The 18,837-nt window shown below is 47.2% G+C and overlaps 1 long non-coding RNA gene across 1 annotated transcript; it reads left to right on the plus strand.

Annotated features, from left to right (window-relative positions):
• Window positions 1-6,939: 6,939 nt before the first annotated feature.
• LOC138649323 (uncharacterized) lies at window positions 6,940-18,567 on the plus strand. Its single transcript, XR_011315289.1, has 3 exons — window positions 6,940-7,059; window positions 16,052-16,147; window positions 17,977-18,567. It is a non-coding gene; the product is annotated as an uncharacterized lncRNA (long non-coding RNA).
• The last annotated feature ends 270 nt before the right edge of the window (window positions 18,568-18,837 follow it).

The following is an 18,837-nucleotide window of genomic DNA, read 5'->3' on the forward strand; positions in this document are numbered from 1 at the left end:
GTGGGATTTCCTATGCCTGCTGGTTTGAATGAGTCTATGTCCTTGGCCATTCAGATCGGTCGTCGCTTGCGCGAGCGTAAATCTGTGCACCATCTGGCGGTACTGCCTGAGAGTAAACCTGAGCCTATGCAGTGCGACAGGACTATGACTAAAGTAGAACGGCAAGAACACAGACGTCTGAACAGACTGTGTTTCTATTGTGGTGATTCTACTCATGCTATTTCTAATTGTCCTAAACGCACTAGGCGGTTCGATAGCTCTGCCGTTATTGGTACTGTACAGTCCAAATTCCTTTTGTCCATTACCTTAATGTGCTCTTTGTCATCGTATTCTGTCATGGCGTTTGTGGATTCAGGCGCTGCCCTGAATCTGATGGATTTGGATTATGCTAAACGTTGTGGATTTTTCTTGGAGCCTTTGCGGTGTCCTATTCCGTTGAGAGGAATTGATGCTACACCTTTGGCCAAGAATAAGCCTCAGTACTGGGCCCAGCTGACCATGTGCATGGCTCCTGCACATCAGGAAGTTATTCGCTTTCTGGTACTGCATAATTTGCATGATGTGGTCGTGTTGGGGTTGCCATGGCTACAAACCCATAATCCAGTATTGGATTGGAACTCTATGTCGGTAACCAGCTGGGGTTGTCAGGGAGTACATGGTGATGTTCCATTTTTGTCTATTTCGTCATCCATTCCTTCTGACATCCCAGAGTTCTTGTCGGACTTTCAGGATGTATTTGAAGAGTCCAAGTCTGATGCCCTACCTCCGCATAGGAATTGTGATTGTGCTATCGATTTGATTCCTGGTAGTAAATTCCCTAAGGGTCGTTTATTTAATTTGTCCGTACCTGAACACACCGCTATGCGCAGTTATGTGAAGGAGTCCCTGGAGAAGGGACATATTCGCCCATCGTCGTCACCATTGGGAGCAGGGTTCTTTTTTGTAGCCAAGAAGGATGGTTCGCTAAGACCGTGTATTGATTACCGCCTTCTTAATAAGATCACTGTTAAGTTTCAGTATCCCTTGCCATTGATTTCTGACTTGTTTGCTCGGATTAAGGGGGCTAGTTGGTTTACTAAGATTGATCTTCGTGGTGCGTATAATCTGGTGAGAATCAGGCAGGGAGATGAATGGAAAACGGCATTTAATACGCCCGAGGGTCATTTTGAGTATCTGGTGATGCCGTTCGGACTTGCCAATGCTCCATCTGTTTTTCAGTCTTTTATGCATGACATTTTCCGTGAGTATCTGGATAAATTCTTGATTGTTTACTTGGATGACATTTTGATCTTCTCAGATGATTGGGAGTCTCATGTGAAGCAAGTCAGAATGGTTTTCCAGGTACTGCGTGCTAATTCCTTGTTCGTGAAGGGATCAAAGTGTCTCTTCGGTGTGCAGAAAGTTTCATTTTTGGGGTTCATCTTTTCCCCTTCTACTATCGAGATGGATCCGGTTAAGGTTCAGGCCATCCAGGATTGGACTCAGCCGACATCTCTAAAAAGTCTGCAGAAATTCCTGGGCTTTGCTAATTTTTATCGTCGCTTCATCTGTAATTTTTCTAGCATTGCCAGACCATTGACCGATTTGACCAAGAAGGGTGCTGATTTGGTTAATTGGTCTTCTGCTGCCGTGGAAGCTTTTCAGGAGTTGAAGCGTCGTTTTTGCTGTGCCCCTGTGTTGTGTCAACCTGATGTTTCTCTTCCGTTCCAGGTCGAGGTTGATGCTTCTGAGATTGGTGCAGGGGCGGTTTTGTCACAGAGAGGTTCTGGTTGCTCAGTGTTCAAACCATGTGCTTTCTTTTCCAGGAAATTTTCTGCTGCTGAGCGTAATTATGATGTGGGCAACCGAGAGTTGCTGGCCATGAAGTGGGCATTCGAGGAGTGGCGTCATTGGCTTGAGGGTGCTAAGCATCGCGTGGTGGTATTGACTGATCATAAGAACTTGACTTATCTCGAGTCTGCCAAGCGCTTGAATCCTAGACAGGCCCGTTGGTCGTTATTTTTTGCTCGTTTTGATTTTGTGATTTCATACCTTCCGGGCTCTAAAAATGTGAAGGCGGATGCTCTGTCTAGGAGTTTTGTGCCCGACTCTCCGGGGTTATCTGAGCCGGCGAGTATCCTCAAGGAAGGAGTCATTGTGTCTGCCATCTCCCCTGATTTGCGGAGAGTGTTGCAGAAATTTCAGGCTAATAAACCTGATCGTTGTCCGGCCGAGAAACTGTTCGTCCCTGATAGGTGGACTAGTAAAGTTATCTCTGAACTTCATTGTTCGGTGCTGGCCGGTCATCCAGGAATCTTTGGTACCAGGGAGTTGGTTGCTAGATCCTTCTGGTGGCCATCTCTGTCACGGGATGTGCGTGCTTTTGTGCAGTCCTGTGGAATTTGTGCTAGGGCTAAGCCCTGCTGTTCACGTGCCAGTGGGTTGCTTTTGCCCTTGCCGGTCCCGAAGAGGCCTTGGACACATATTTCGATGGATTTCATTTCTGACCTTCCCGTTTCTCAAAAAATGTCGGTCATTTGGGTGGTCTGTGATCGCTTTTCTAAAATGGTCCATCTGGTGCCCTTGGTTAAATTGCCTTCCTCCTCTGATTTGGTGCCTTTGTTCTTCCAGCATGTGGTTCGTTTACATGGCATTCCTGAGAATATTGTTTCTGACAGAGGTTCCCAGTTTGTCTCGAGGTTCTGGCGAGCCTTTTGTGGTAGGATGGGCATTGACCTATCTTTCTCCTCGGCCTTCCATCCTCAGACTAATGGCCAGACCGAACGAACCAATCAGACCTTGGAAACATATCTGAGATGTTTTGTTTCCGCTGACCAGGATGATTGGGTGTCATTTTTGCCGTTGGCTGAGTTCGCCCTTAATAATCGGGCCAGCTCGGCTACCTTGGTCTCTCCATTTTTCTGCAATTCTGGGTTCCATCCTCGTTTCTCTTCAGGACAGGTTGAGTCTTCGGACTGTCCTGGTGTGGATTCTGTGGTGGACAGGTTGCAGCAGATCTGGACTCAGGTAGTGGACAATTTGACCTTGTCCCAGGAGAAGGCTCAGCTTTTTGCTAATCGCAGACGCCGTGTGGGACCCCGACTTCGTGTTGGGGATTTGGTTTGGTTATCTTCTCGTCATATTCCTATGAAGGTTTCCTCTCCTAAATTTAAACCTCGTTTTATTGGTCCGTATAGGATTTCTGAGATTCTCAATCCGGTGTCTTTTCGTCTGACCCTCCCAGACTCCTTTTCCATACATAATGTATTCCATAGGTCGTTGTTGAGGAGATACGTGGCACCTATGGTTCCATCTGTGGAGCCTCCTGCCCCTGTTTTGGTGGAGGGGGAATTGGAGTATATTGTGGAGAAGATTTTGGATTCTCGTGTCTCTAGACGGAAACTCCAGTATCTGGTCAAATGGAAGGGTTATGCTCAGGAAGATAATTCCTGGGTTTTTGCCTCTGATGTCCATGCCCCAGATCTTGTTCGTGCCTTTCATGTGGCTCATCCTGGTCGGCCTGGGGGTTCTGGTGAGGGTTCGGTGACCCCTCCTCAAGGGGGGGGTACTGTTGTGAATTCTGTGGCTGAGTTCACTTCTGTGGTCACAAGTGGTATTGCAGTCTCTGGGCTTCCTCCCTCAGGTGTTTTGGTGAGCTCGTTGGCTGCCTTGCTATTTAGCTCCACCTGAGTCTGTCTTCCTTGCTCCTTGTCAATGTTCCAGTGTTGGATCTGAGCTACTGCATCTTTCCTTGGGCCTGCTGCTCTGCTAGATAAGTGCTTCTAGTTTGTTTTCTGTTTTTTTCTGTCCAGCTTGCTATTGTCTTTTGCTGGAAGCTCTGAGAAGCAGAGGGGTGCACCGCCGTGCTGTTAGTTCGGCACGGTGGGTCTTTTTGCCCCTTTGCGTGGTTTTCGTTTTAGGGTTTTTTGTAGACTGCATAGTTCTCTTTGCTATCCTCGCTCTGTCTAGAATATCGGGCCTCACTTTGCTGGATCTATTTCATTCCTACGTTTGTCTTTTCATCTTGCTAACAGTCATTATATGTGGGGGGCTGCCTATTCCTTTGGGGTATTTCTCTGAGGTAAGTCAGGCTTGTATTTCTATCTTCAGGCTAGTCAGCTCCTCAGGCAGTGCCGAGTTGCATAGGTAGTTGTTAGGCGCAATCCACTGCTGCTTATAGTTGTGTGAGGATAGATCAGGTACTGCAGTCTACAGAGATTCCACGTCTCAGAGCTCGTCCTATTGTTTTTGGTTATTGCCAGATCTCTGTATGTGCGCTGATTACTGCACGCTGTGTTGCCTGATTGCCAGCCATAACACATTCCTATGTGTGCAGAATCGCCACGATTCTGCACAAAGAATGAGCATGCTGCATATTTTTCCGCGATGCAATTCCACCACGGAAAAATAAGCAGCATTAGCACAGCATTGCGGAATCCCATTGAATTCAATGGGCTGTGTTGTGCATGAGCTTTCGCAGCGTTTTCAGTGAGAAAAAAAAACGCGTCAAAAACGCATACAATCCGCAATGTGTGCACATAGCCTCAAGGATGCCTTTGCATCTGTATGAGATCCCGGTATCTCTGAGAGAAGGCTATGTCTCTGGCCATCCGTGTGGACCACTGCCTTTATCAGAGACCTACAGAGACACTCCATCTTTAGGTGTGCCTTGGGTCAAGGTAACCTAGGGCTGAGTTAACTGAGGAACCCGTGAAGTTGGGGGGTACGATTTGTTTTACTGGTTCTCCTGTAGTTCGGCGTAAAGAGGGAGTGTGTTTTTTTTATGGTGGGAAGGGTCATTTTGTGGGTACTTGTCTTTCCATACCTAACCGCAAACAGTCACCGGAAAACATAGGAGCCTGATTTGTGTAGCAACCTGGGTGAACATATTTCCTCAGTAGGTAGGTCATAATTTTTTTTTACCTGCCAAGATCCATTTTTGCAAACGTAAGGTGGCTTTTTCAGCCTTTCCGGACAGTGAGGTGAGGTTTAATCTGAATGACACCAGGTTAGTTGAGGACCAGCCACATAAACTGTTCCTATCTATAACTATAATAGCCATTGACTCAACACTAGTCATGAACGAATGTGCTCAGATAAAGTGTTATCCAAGCATGCTTGTGTGCTAGCAAGAGTGTCTTCGGTGTGCTCAAAAAATGTTTGGTCCCCGTGATTGCTTGTCTCGCAGTTGTTCGACAGGCTTCTGGAGCTTTCCTACTTGGATTTTCTAAGCTGTTCAGTGTTTGCCACTCCCCTTAGCTATATATGATCACCTCTAGCACTTGGAGATTGCTAGTGTTGGTTCTTACTGCCTGGTTCTGGAGTTGGAGGTGTAGTTCGTGGTTGGAGTTGGTGTTTGGAATTTGTTCAGGAAATTGTTGATTGGAGTTTTTTCTGTGTGCACATCTTCTCCTGTTTGTTTTCTCCTTCCTTTAACTTCATTGTGTCCAACTCTGTTGTATGGTGTGTGTATTTTGTATGGTTGGTATTTTCATTTCTATCTGTCCATCTTCCGTGTTAGGCTTGTTTGTGTGATCCTATACATTGCAGTGTCCCACTACCCTGGGTGGGGGAGGGGCCAATTAGGTTTGATATAGGAGCATAGCAAGGCACGAGAAACCGGCATCTCCACCTTCAGGAGTATTCCGGGGACAGGAAACAGGAATAGACTAGGGTGCCTCTAGTTCTAGGGACCTGGTTATCAACCATAATCCCAACACTATCGTGACATTTGTGCCACATGGATTAATGTCTTTCTATATCAACTAAGGAATGTGCTCCTCAGTGTATTTGGGGGCATCACAACCATGGACCAGACCTCTATCACAGGACAAAAAAAGTTTCACACTCCTTATCTTTGAACTGTTCTAATATTTATGGCCACAACTGTTTCTCCCCTTCCCATACTGATAGTTCTGCTTCACATCACTTGTCTTATCTATTGCATTGTTCCTGTGTGCTGTTGTACATAAATGTGACTCTTCAGATTTTGGGTTATTCTACACCTGATGAAGAGACCTGAGTAGTCTCGAAAACTTGCAATTTATTACCATCTTTTCAGTTAGCCATTAAAAGGATCAACCACTGAGGACTCTCAAATCAAGGGGCGCCAATAGCTGTCATCACAGCTGAGGGGTCTGCTGATGACCCCGTGCCTGTCATTATGATCCTCCAGTGAACGCCGACCCATGGCCAGCGTTCATAGGAGATTGTCATTTCTGCTATACAAAGCAGGACTGAAGCGCTGCTATATGTAGCATAGGCGATCAGATGATTTCCGCTTTAAGTCTCCATACGGGACTATTAAATACAGAGAAAAGTTAAAAAAAAAGGTTTATAAAAATATGAAAAATAAAAAAACACAAAAGTTCAAATCGCCCCCTTTTTGCTCCATTGAAAATAAAACAATGAAAAAAAATGAAAAATACACATATTTGGTATCGCTGTGTTCATAATTGTCCAATCTATCAAAATCTAAAATAAATTAATCCAATTAGTAAACGGCGTAATGAGAAAAAAATCAAAATGCAAGAATTGCGTGTTTTTGGCTGCTGACACATTGCTATAAAATGCAACAAGAGGCGATCAAAACATTGTATCTACCCCAAAATGGCATCAGTAGAAACATCAGCTCAGGGCACTAGAAATAAGCCCTCACTCAGCCCCAGATCCCGAAAAGTGAAAACGTTACGGGTCTAAGAAAATGGTGACAAAAGTGAAAACAAAATTTCTTACAAATGTTCCAATTTTTTCACTCTACTTAAATAAAAAAATTCTTGAATTTTTGAAGGATTTTTAGTCTTCTTTGTGATTTTTTTTCTATGAAGCTTAGCATAAGGACTCACAAGCATGAGCATCGTTGACGTGGGTTGCGAGTTTACATTTCTTGGCCAAAATATTGACCACTACCTCATATATTATTTATATATATGTTTTTTGCACTTCATTTTTCAGGGTGCAGCCAGGCCTAGTATTTTTTGAAAGAAGAAAATGTCCAGCTTCACCGAATCCGTGAAAAAAAGTTTTCTTTATTCAAATACTTAAATATGGAGGATACAAACTTTGGCATAAACCATATGGGTAAGAATCTCAACGCGTTTCTGGAGACTAAGCTCCCTTAATCATGACAAGCATTGACATTGTGAAGGATTACCCCTTCCTCCCACGTCACCAATCCGTGACGTCACTACACAGGTCCAGCTCTCCGGCGCCCCCTTTGTCTCTCAGGTCAGTAAAGGGACTGCACCTAGAGCAAATGGCCGCCGGGGAGACTGCCCTGTTACCCACCCTGGGTATTCTAAGATTCGCAATCAGAGTAAAAGGATCAGCCCAAAATTAATTTATGATTTAATTGCCTTAAGGGCGCACTAGATAATTACAAGAAATATACAATCACAATATATCAAGAGTTACAGTCAGAGTACAATATAACAACAATAATACAAGGCTTAAAGGTATAAAGCTGGAGGTCAATTTACCAGGTCGAAGGTCGCTTGTGGAAGCCGGGGGGCATAGCATTCCGCAGGTCCAAAAACTTAGTTGCCGGGCAGCCCCCAGAAAGCATGTGCTTGCTCCCCTCTGGCTGGCATACCCTGTTCCTTAAGATGTCATCATCATCATCTTCTTCTGTGGAGTGAGTGCCTCCCAGTGACCTCAGCTTCTTCTTATACCTGGCTGAGCCCCCCTGCCTGCAGCTGGGGGGCTTAGCAATCTCCACCCCCTCTGTCTCCCTGCAAGATTTATTCCAATATCTAATAAATGGGATAACTTCTCTCAGGATGATCGGATCAGCACACGGGCAGTACCAGCGCCTGTGGTTTGTTCTGCCGGTCGTACTGGGATCAAACCTGGACCCATTCGGTCCCTGTGGGAGGCTGATCCCTATATCTCGGGTTTCAGACCTTCCACCGTCACGGGAGTCACACTGTTGGATGTACAATTTCTTTAGGGTAATGAGAATATTTTTTATGAGCCTGTACCTCGGACGATGCGTCCATAATTCACAATTCCATGTTGGAGACGGTTTGGCTGGGCTGCCATAATAGATGTGTATCCAGTGGCCACTTGGCATGCGTGTTTTAATTAAGCCCCCAAGCATTTCCAAGCCCCCTGGTGGCGTGGTTTCCTCATGGGGCTTTGAACTACCGTCTACAGTTTACACTGAGCTCAGTCCGTTAGCATACTAATAGGAACTCTATTCATTAGCAAAGGTGGGGGCCAGGAGCACTCCTGTGTCCAGGAGACAAAATGGAGTCACGCCAATCTGATAGCATGCCTGTTCCAAGATGGCGGCTGTTCCCTCATCACACCTCCCTGCTTTAGAGGGCGCTAGGGGGCATCACATTCCTGTGTTCCCCCATGCGCCCTTCCACACCTTCTCCTTGCCGGGACAACCCATCAGCATTACCATGGTCTCTGCCACTTTCTCCCTGAGCCTGTCCCTGCCTCCTCCTCTCTGAGGCTGACTCTGTCCCTCCTCTCTCTCTCTCTGAGGCTGTCTCTGCCTCTCCCCTCTTTCTGAGGCTGTCTCTGCCTCCTTCCCTGTCTCTCTCTGAGGCTGTCTCTGCCCCCTCCTCTCTCTGAGGCTGACTCTGTCTCCCCCCCTGTCTCTCTCCGAGGCTGTCTCCGCCCCCTCCTCTCTCTCTCTGAGGCTGTCTCTGCCCCCTCCTCCTTCTTTCTCTGAGGCTGTCTCTGCCCCCTCCTCTCTCTCTCTGAGGCTGTCTCTGCCCCCTCCTCCTTCTCTCTCTGAGGCTGTCCCTGCCTCCTCCTTTCTCTCTCTGAGGCTGTCTCCTCCCCTGTCTCTCTCTGTGGCTGGCTCTGCCTCCTCCCCTCTCTTCCTGAGGCTGTCTCCGCCTCCTCCTCTGTCTCTCTCTGAGGCTGTCTCTGCCTCATCCTTTCTCTCTCTGAGGCTGTCTCTGCCCCCTCCTCCTTCTCTCTCTGAGGCTGTCCCTGCCTCCTCCTTTCTCTCTCTGAGGCTGTCTCCTCCCCTGTCTCTCTCTGAGGCTGTCTCTGCCTCATCCTTTCTCTCTCTGAGGCTGTCTCTGCCCCCTCCTCCTCTCTCTGAGGCTGTCTCTGCCTCCTCCTCTCTCTCTCTGAGGCTGTCTCTGCCCCCTCCTCCTCTTCCTGAGGCTGTCTCTGCCTCCTCCCCTCTCTTCCTGAGGCTGTCTCCGCCTCCTCCTCTGTCTCTCTCTGAGGCTGTCTCCGCCCCCTCCTCTCTCTCTCTGAGGCTGTCTCTGCCCCCTCCTCCTTCTTTCTCTGAGGCTGTTTCTGCCCCCTCCTCTCTCTCTCTCTGAGGCTGTCTCTGCCTCCTCCTCCCTCTCTCTCTGAGGCTGTCTCTGCCCCCTCCCCTCTCTCTCTGAGGCTGCCTCTGCCCCCTCCTCCTTCTCTCTCTCTCTCAGAGGCTGCCTCTAACTGTCGGTCCCTGGGCCACGCCTCCGGTGAACCCTGCTGGACCGTTACCCGGTACAGCCGTCCCTGGTCCCAGACCACCTGCTCGTGGTCTGACTCCCCGGGAGGCTGTGCCGCCTGCTCCTTAAGAGCTTTCAGGCTAGCGTCGGCTTCCAACGCTGCCTGAAATCCCTGACTCGATGTGGCGAGAATGGACGACACCGCCACATCCGCTGTCAGCTCCCCGGGATCTGTCTCCTGGCCGCTGTCTGACTCGGCAGCCACTTGGTCAGAGAGGGGGAAGCCGTCGGACCTCTGCAAGGCTCCTTGGGCTCCGGCGCTCCCACTCCGGGTGACAGCGGCCACGACCGCTGTGCCCATGGGTAGCACCTGCTTCCCCCCGGCCCCTGACCAAGTCGCCGGGTCAGGCAGACTTTCCTGCCCTCCTGACATCCCGGGGGTGGGGAACTCCTGCCCTGGGGTCTTACCTGGTGGCTCCTCTCCCGGGACGCCTCCTCCCCCCATGGCCTGTTCCTCTTCCTGCAGGGGTCCTAGACTCAGCAGGCGGGATTCACTTAGGGGCCCTACACTGCCCATAGCAGCCCCTCCCTCCGCCTCTGAGCTCTCCCCTACAGTCTCCTCACCTGTCCTCACTGTGAGCCCTGTGTGTGTGGTGTCAGTGTATGGAGTATCCTCAGGTTTCACTCCCTCCCCCACTATTGGAGGCACATTCAACACATCAACATTCACAGTGGAGTCATGACATTCTTGGGGAGCCGAACTTGGGGGTTCAGTGGCCACATACTGAGACACTAGCCGCCCCAAATCGGTCCCAAGTAATACATTAGCAGGAATATTTGACGTTACTCCCACCTCCCGCATTCCCCTCCCGGCGCCCCAGTCCAAAAACACCTTTGCGACAGGCAGCGCCGGTTCCACGCCTCCAATTCCGGAGACGGAAAGGGTTTTCCCCGGTACCAAGTCTTGAGGGGACACCACCTCAGGACGTACTAGGGTTCGTTCAGCGCCTGTGTCCCGCAGTCCCATGACCGCTGAGCGGCCGATAGTGACGGGTTGGTAATTGTCCAGGGACCTCCCACCACCCCCTCCCACACATAAAACAGTGGACGGTTTCGGGGACATGGATGGGGCCTTAAGACGCTGGGGACATGCTGTCTTGAAGTGCCCCAGCTGGTTGCAGTGATGACAACGTCTGGGTTCTGCGCCTGGCCTGGAGAGGGCAGCAGGGGGGTACACCCCTTGCACTCTGGGGGCTGGGGAAACAGGGGCAGGATTGGGCTTACCCCCTCTCCAGGTGCTGCTGGCAGGCTTCTTCGGCTCAGGCGCCCTGTTATTGGCATACTCATCTGCCAGGGCGGCTGTAGCAGAAGCCCCTTCGGTTTCCGGTCACGGAGGAACTGCTGGAGGTCCTCTGGGCAGTTCCACAAGAACTGCTCCATGACGAACAGTTCCTGGACCTCCTGGCGGGTGGTGAGCGCTAGACCCGAGGTCCAGTGCTCTGCAGCTCTCAGCAACGCCCGCATGTGGTCGGTCCAGGTGTCCTTTGGGCCCCGCTGCAGGCTCCGGAACTTCTTGCGGTAAGACTCTGGGGTGAGGTTGTAGTGCTGGATCAGGGCCCGCTTGATGCTGCTGTAGTCCTGCTCCGCCCCGGCAGGTAAGTCCCCCAAAACTTCCAGGGACTTACCCCTCAAACGGGGGGTCAGGTATCTTGCCCACTGATCCGGGGCCAGATGGTGTTGAAGGCAGGTCCTTTCAAAGGCCAGCAAGAAGGAATCCAGGTCTCCATCCTTCTCAAGCAGAGGGAAGTCCTCGGCCCGGACTTTGGAAACCCTGGACTCTGGCGGTGCTGGGGCGTCCAGCGGGAGCCCGCGTTGAGCCATCTCCAGTCGGTGCTGGCGCTCCGCTGCTCTCTCTGCCGCTGCTTGCTCCGCTGCCCGCTCAGCAGCTCTCTCTTCTCAACAGCCACCTTATTAATTGCTTAACTTAGTGCAGACACCCAATTGACATAGCCCAGTGCAGCCAGCCTCGAACTCCTGGACCCACCGCTGCCACCACTGTGAAGGATTACCCCTTCCTCCCACGTCACCAATCCGTGACGTCACTACACAGGTCCAGCTCTCCGGCGCCCCCTTTGTCTCTCAGGTCAGTAAAGGGACTGCACCTAGAGCAAATGGCCGCCGGGGAGACTGCCCTGTTACCCACCCTGGGTATTCTAAGATTCGCAATCAGAGTAAAAGGATCAGCCCAAAATTAATTTATGATTTAATTGCCTTAAGGGCGCACTAGATAATTACAAGAAATATACAATCACAATATATCAAGAGTTACAGTCAGAGTACAATATAACAACAATAATACAAGGCTTAAAGGTATAAAGCTGGAGGTCAATTTACCAGGTCGAAGGTCGCTTGTGGAAGCCGGGGGGCATAGCATTCCGCAGGTCCAAAAACTTAGTTGCCGGGCAGCCCCCAGAAAGCATGTGCTTGCTCCCCTCTGGCTGGCATACCCTGTTCCTTAAGATGTCATCATCATCATCTTCTTCTGTGGAGTGAGTGCCTCCCAGTGACCTCAGCTTCTTCTTATACCTGGCTGAGCCCCCCTGCCTGCAGCTGGGGGGCTTAGCAATCTCCACCCCCTCTGTCTCCCTGCAAGATTTATTCCAATATCTAATAAATGGGATAACTTCTCTCAGGATGATTGGATCAGCACACGGGCAGTACCAGCGCCTGTGGTTTGTTCTGCCGGTCGTACTGGGATCAAACCTGGACCCATTCGGTCCCTGTGGGAGGCTGATCCCTATATCTCGGGTTTCAGACCTTCCACCGTCACGGGAGTCACACTGTTGGATGTACAATTTCTTTAGGGTAATGAGAATATTTTTTATGAGCCTGTACCTCGGACGATGCGTCCATAATTCACAATTCCATGTTGGAGACGGTTTGGCTGGGCTGCCATAATAGATGTGTATCCAGTGGCCACTTGGCATGCGTGTTTTAATTAAGCCCCCAAGCATTTCCAAGCCCCCTGGTGGCGTGGTTTCCTCATGGGGCTTTGAACTACCGTCTACAGTTTACACTGAGCTCAGCCCGTTAGCATACTAATAGGAACTCTATTCATTAGCAAAGGTGGGGGCCAGGAGCACTCCTGTGTCCAGGAGACAAAATGGAGTCACGCCAATCTGATAGCATGCCTGTTCCAAGATGGCGGCTGTTCCCTCATCACAGACATGTTATAGGTATTCACGTATTCACGTATTCAGGTATTCACGCTGTGTTTACTGTGACGGATATCTCTGGTCACATACAGTTAGGTCCATATATATTTGGACAGAAACAACATTTTTCTAATTTTGGTTATAGACATTACCACAATGAATTTTAAACAACAATTAAGATGCAGTTGAAGTTCAGACTTTCAGCTTTCATTTGAGGGTATCCACATTAAAATTGGATGAAGGGTTTAGGAGTTTCAGCTCCTCAACATGTGCCACCCTGTTTTTAAAGAGACCAAAAGTAATTGCACAGATTAAATAATTTTAAATAAAATGTTCATTTTTAGTACTTGGTTGAAAACTTTTTGTTGGCAATGACTGCCTGAAGTCTTGAACTCATGGACATCACCAGATGCTGTGTTTACTCCTTTTTGATGCTCTGCCAGGCCTTCACTGCGGTGGTTTTCAGTTGCTGCTTGTTTGTGGCCTTTCTGTCTGAAGTTTAGTCTTTAACAAGTGAAATGCTGCTCAGTTGGGTTGAGATCAGGTGACTGACTTGGCCATTCCGGAATATTCCACTTCTTTGCTTTAATAAACTCCTGGGTTGCTTTGGCTTTATGATTTGGGTCATTGTCCATCTGCAGTATGAAACGATGACCAATCAGTTTGGCTGCATTTGGCTGGATCTGAGCACACAGTATGGCGGCTCTGAATACCTCAGAATTCATTTGGCTGCTTCTGTCCTGTGTCACATCATCAATAAACACTAGTGACCCAGTGCCACTGGCAGCCATGCATGCCCAAGCCATCACACTGCCTCCGCCGGGTGTTACAGATGATGTGGTATGTTTTGGATCATGAGCTGTACCACGCCTTCGCCATACTTTTCTCTTTCCATCATTCTGGTAGAGGTTGATCTTGGTTTCATCTGTCGTAAGAATGTTCTTCCAGAACTATGCTGGCTTTTTTAGATGTTTTTAGCAAAGTCCAGTCTAGCCTTTTTATTCTTGATGCTTATGAGTGGTTTGCACCGTGCAGTGAACCCTCTGTATTTCCTTTCATGCAGTCTTCTCTTTATGGTAGATTTGGATATTGATACGCCGACCTCCTGGAGAGTGTTGGTCACTTGGTTGGCTGTTGTGAAGGGGTTTCTCTTCACTATGGAGATTATTCTGCGATTATCCACCACTGTTGTCTTCCGTGGGCGCCCAGGTCTTTTTGCATTGGTGAGTTCTCCAGTGCTTTCTTTCTTTCTCAGGATGTACCAAACTGTAGATTTTGCCACTCCTAATATTGTAGCAATTTCTCGGATGGGTTTTTTTCTGTTTTCGCAGCTTAAGGATGGCTTGTTTCACCTGCATGGAAAGCTCCTTTGACCGCATGTTTACTTCACAGCAAAACCTTCCAAATGCAAGCACCACACCTCAAATCAACTCCAGGCCTTTTATCTGCTTAATTGAGAATGACATAACGAAGGGATTGCCCACACCTGTCCATCAAATAGCCTTGGAGTCAATTGTCCAATTACTTTTGGTCCCTTTAAAAACAGGGTGGCACATGTTAAGGAGCTGAAACTCCTAAACCCTTCATCCAATTTTAATGTGGATACCTTCACATAAAAGCTGAAAGTCTGAACTTCAACTGCATCTGAATTGTTTTGCTTAAAATTCATTGTGGTATTGTCTATAACCAAAATTAGAAAAATGTTGTCTCTGTCCAAATATATATGGACCTAACTGTATATCTTTATTAATGTTGCTGCCTAGGTTTAAGCCACTGTGCTGAGTATTTTAATTGTTATACGATACGATACGATACACTTTATTGATCCCGTGGGAAATTATGGTATCACAGCAGCACGACTTAAAACATAAAAATCATAAAGGAATTACATAGTTGACATGACAGTTTGTTGACAGAAGAAGATTATACATTAGAATAGGACATACACAACGAGTGAACTGAAATGTAGAGAAATAAGTAGACATTCACCTTGGTGGTTTAACCCTAGTGTTATTGTTGTACATTCCCATAGCAGTTGGCACAAACTATTTCCTATATTTTTCCTTCTTACACCTCAGAAGTATTAGCCGGTTACTGAAGGTGCTCTTCTGTCTCATGAATAGCTCATATAATGGATGTGCATTATTGTTCATAATCGCCATACACTTTCTCAGAGTTCTTTTCTCCACTACCTTCCCAAGAGAGTCCAGATTGCAGCCCACAGCAGAACTTGCCTTCTTGATAATCTTATTCAGCTTATTAGCATCAGAGGCCCGCACACTACTACCCCAGCACGTGATTGCAAAAAAGATGGCACTTGCCACCACAGATTGGTAGAACATTTCTAACATTTTGCTGCACACATTAAAAGACCTCAGTTTCCTTAGGAAATACAATCTGCTCATCCCCTTCTTGTAGACAAACTCTGAGTGGCATCTCCAGTCCAGTTCGCTATCCAAATGGACCCCCAAATATTTGTAACTCTCCACCTGCTCTACCTCCTGACCAGCAATAGTGATCGGTAAGCATTCCAACTTAATCCTGCTATAGTTGGCCACCAACTTCTTAGTTTTCTTAACATTTAGTTGCAGATAGTTACCATTGCACCAATCCACGAAATTCGACACCACCCTTCTATATTCCTCATCCCCCTGATCTCCCCTAATGCATCCCACAACCACAGAGTCATCCGAAAATTTTTGAAGGTGGCAAAGTTCAGATTTATACTGAAAGTCTGAAATATACAGTGTGAATAGAAAGGGCGCAAGCACCGTTCCCTGGGGGGCACCTACACTGCTCAATAATCTGCTTGACACCACTGCTCCCATCTGTACAAACTGTGGCCGATCTGATAGGTAGTCAGTTATCCAATTTCTCATCCCCTCCTCAACCTTCATATCAGTCATCTTTTTGTGTAGTAAAAGTGGCTGCAGGGAGTTAAATGCACTCGAGAAATCGAAGAACATCGCTCGCACCGTGGTTCCGTCAATCTCCAGAAATGAATGTACCCTATGTAACAGAGAAAGAATAGCATCATCCACCCCCAATCTATTTCGGTAAGCAAACTGAAGGGGATCAATAAAAGCATTGACCCTCGGTCTTAAGTGAGCAAGCACTAATCTTTCCAAGGCCTAGGTTATATAGGCAGCGAATATATTATAACTTCATGCTTCGGCTTTTTGCTGTGATATTGCTAATTGTTGGTATATGTTGCAACATTCCTCCATTGTATCAGTCTAGATATTTACTCATGTTGTTTGGCGACTATTCAGTATTCATCATTATAGTTACAGCCTTGTAATATGGTGTCCCCTACGATATATTTTGCTTTATTATTGTGTTATTTTTAAAATAATTATTTAATAAATATTAGTTTTAATTTTATGGGATCGCTTCTTCTTCCCACGTGTAATGATGTGGGATTAGTGATATATGTGTTATTTTATGCAGAGACGAGCTCTGGCAGGAAGAAGTGAAAGGATGGCGGTCTTGCGCTGCATGAAAAAGAAAAGCAAAGATGATGGACTTCAGCTAGATACATTACCGGTGAGTCAGTGTATTACTTGTACACTGACACTATACACTTTATACAGAGCTCCTCTGTTCCCATCATGCATCCACCATTTTGTTTAAAAAAAAAAAAATCACTCACCGCTCAAGATGATGCTTTGCACCGCCGCTTTCTTTCTCTTCTGGCCAGGTACTTTCTAAATTATGCTGGCCTCATTATGACGTCATTGCACTGTCTGAATAACAGAGAAAGCACTGGGCATGAAGTTGAGGATGGTTTCCACCAGCTTCGCTGATATTTTCTACTGTAGACAGCACAGATGCTGGGACGCTCTCTGCCCATGGGTTCCCCGGAGTGTCATGCCCCGAACTGTAGGCCAGATTGCTCTTATTTGCTGCCGCTACACAGTTGGCATAGGCTCTATTCCACCTCCGGGCTCAGGTGCGGCTACATCGGCTGCATACATGGAAACAGGAACACAAGGGCTACTTGCACAGTGAACAAGTCTGTAGGAACATGCTCCGCCAAACGTCAAGGTATACTCATATAGAGCAGTCCTAACTGATGTATGCAATCCCTATCTGATGTATTTAAAAACCTGATCATCTGTATATTACCTGTGTGAACAGGGTTCAGAGAGGAAATGTCCATGTGGACATGCTGAGTGGAACAGCTTTTGTGCAGATAGCCCACAAGGAGTGGTGGGTAACTCCCTAGTCTTGTAGACACGGCTGCATACAGCAGTATTTTGGACCCTGCCCCTCATAACCTTGATTTTGCTGACCACGTCTTATCTTTTACATAGTTAACATTTTGCCTGGGCATTTTTTGTGCTTATAACATGCTCAATCATTTTACCAGTTCCTAAACAATTTATACGAAAATCTCTGCTTTGTGTCCTTGTGTGAACCCAGACAAATGTGACAACTAATGGTTCCATAATGTAAGTTCATGCCTGTAATTAGTGAAGCCACAGACCGTTATCTGACAATGCTGGTAGACAGCTAAATTGTGTAGCTATAACAATCCTACATGTATACTTTCACATTATCGGCAACACTGCCGCAAAGAGGCTTCTTCCTAATTACCGTCACTGTCATAAGCACTGTAGAAATTATGCGCGACAAGTGTTTTTATTTTTTTTTTACTGTTTCAACAGCAAAAGAGTGTATCTGAGAGGCCTCCCCAGCTGTACGTCATACCACCATATTCACATGTGATGGTGCAGGGATTTTGTTATGGCATAAGCAGCGGGAGCTGGACGTATTATGCAAAATTTAGTGTTGAATTTTGCAGAAATTGTTACTTTTGAAACCTATTTAAAATTGAAGAGTTATTCCATTTTCATTTTTTTATGCTTGTTAGCTTGCTCTAGAGAAAAAATAATAAAATCAGAGTTATTTTCCCTTTGCAAATCCATCAATGCCTCTCACCTGCTGCCCCTGGACCTTCTTGACAGGCTTCATTGGCGATGTGATGATTACATTGCATGTGACCGATACAGCCAATAGCTGCCTTTGTCAAGTCTCTGAGCCCAGTGATTGGCTACTGCGGTCATGTGCGCCCAATAAAATTGGGGAGCAGCGGCATGACAGGAGCACGGGAGGGTGAATGACTAACTGCTGAGTTTATTATTTGGAAGCATATGAAAATAATAACTAGAAATCCCCTTTAATGCCGTTTGGGGAGGGTTTTAGCAGGTCATCATGCAAGGCTAATGCCTTATCAACCAAATATGTCTTTTTTTTTTATCTTGGTTGTTGGAATTCTTTTTTTTTTTTTTTTGCAGTAACAGACCACTTCTCCAGTGTAGACCAAAATTGAAGGAACAAAAATAATTTATTTTCTTGTTTTTTTCATACAGGTTAGCAATGATTCTATACAATCACACAAATTATTGAGAAGTTGTACGTTTCTCAAGAAATGCACTGACGGGGTCCAAAAACAGAAAGCAAAAATCTCAAAAGGGAACAGAGAGAGTAAAGTTTAAGCAAAGGCTCTTACATATCGAACAAGGAGGAAGATGAATGGGACTGGCCTGGAAAAACTATTTCCTGTAAATTCTGAAAAAGTGCAAAGATGTACAGACATTTCAACTGATGTGGTGTGGAAAAAGATTTCAAGGAAACTGCCTCCTGATTGGCTATTTTACACAATTGCTACTACTAGACCAATTTATCTGATACCTTTCCTGGTGACATTGGCGCATCTGCTTCTGACTCACCCTGTCACATCCATGGTACATCCACCTCTGTCCATGGCACATCCCTCTCTGTCCATCACACATCCCTCTCTGTCCATCACACATCCCTCTCTCCATCGCACATCCACCTCTGTCCATGACACATCCCTCTCTGTCCATGACACATCCACCTCTGTCCATGGCACATCCACCTCTGTCCATGGCACATCCACCTCTGTCCATGGTACATCCACCTCTGTCCATGGCACATCCACCTCTGTCAATCGCACATCCACCTCTGTCCATAGCACATCCACCCCTGTCCATGGCACATCCACCTCTGTCCATGACACATCCCTCTCTGTCCATGACACATCCACCTCTGTCCATGGCACATCCACCTCTGTCCATGGCACATCCACCTCTGTCCATGGTACATCCACCTCTGTCCATGGCACATCCACCTCTGTCCATCGCACATCCACCTCTGTCCATAGCACATCCATCTCTGTCCATGGCACATCCATCTCTGTCCTTGGCACA

Source organism: Ranitomeya imitator, chromosome 9 (assembly GCF_032444005.1).
Source record: "Ranitomeya imitator isolate aRanImi1 chromosome 9, aRanImi1.pri, whole genome shotgun sequence".
Classification (NCBI taxonomy): Eukaryota; Metazoa; Chordata; class Amphibia; order Anura; family Dendrobatidae; genus Ranitomeya; species Ranitomeya imitator.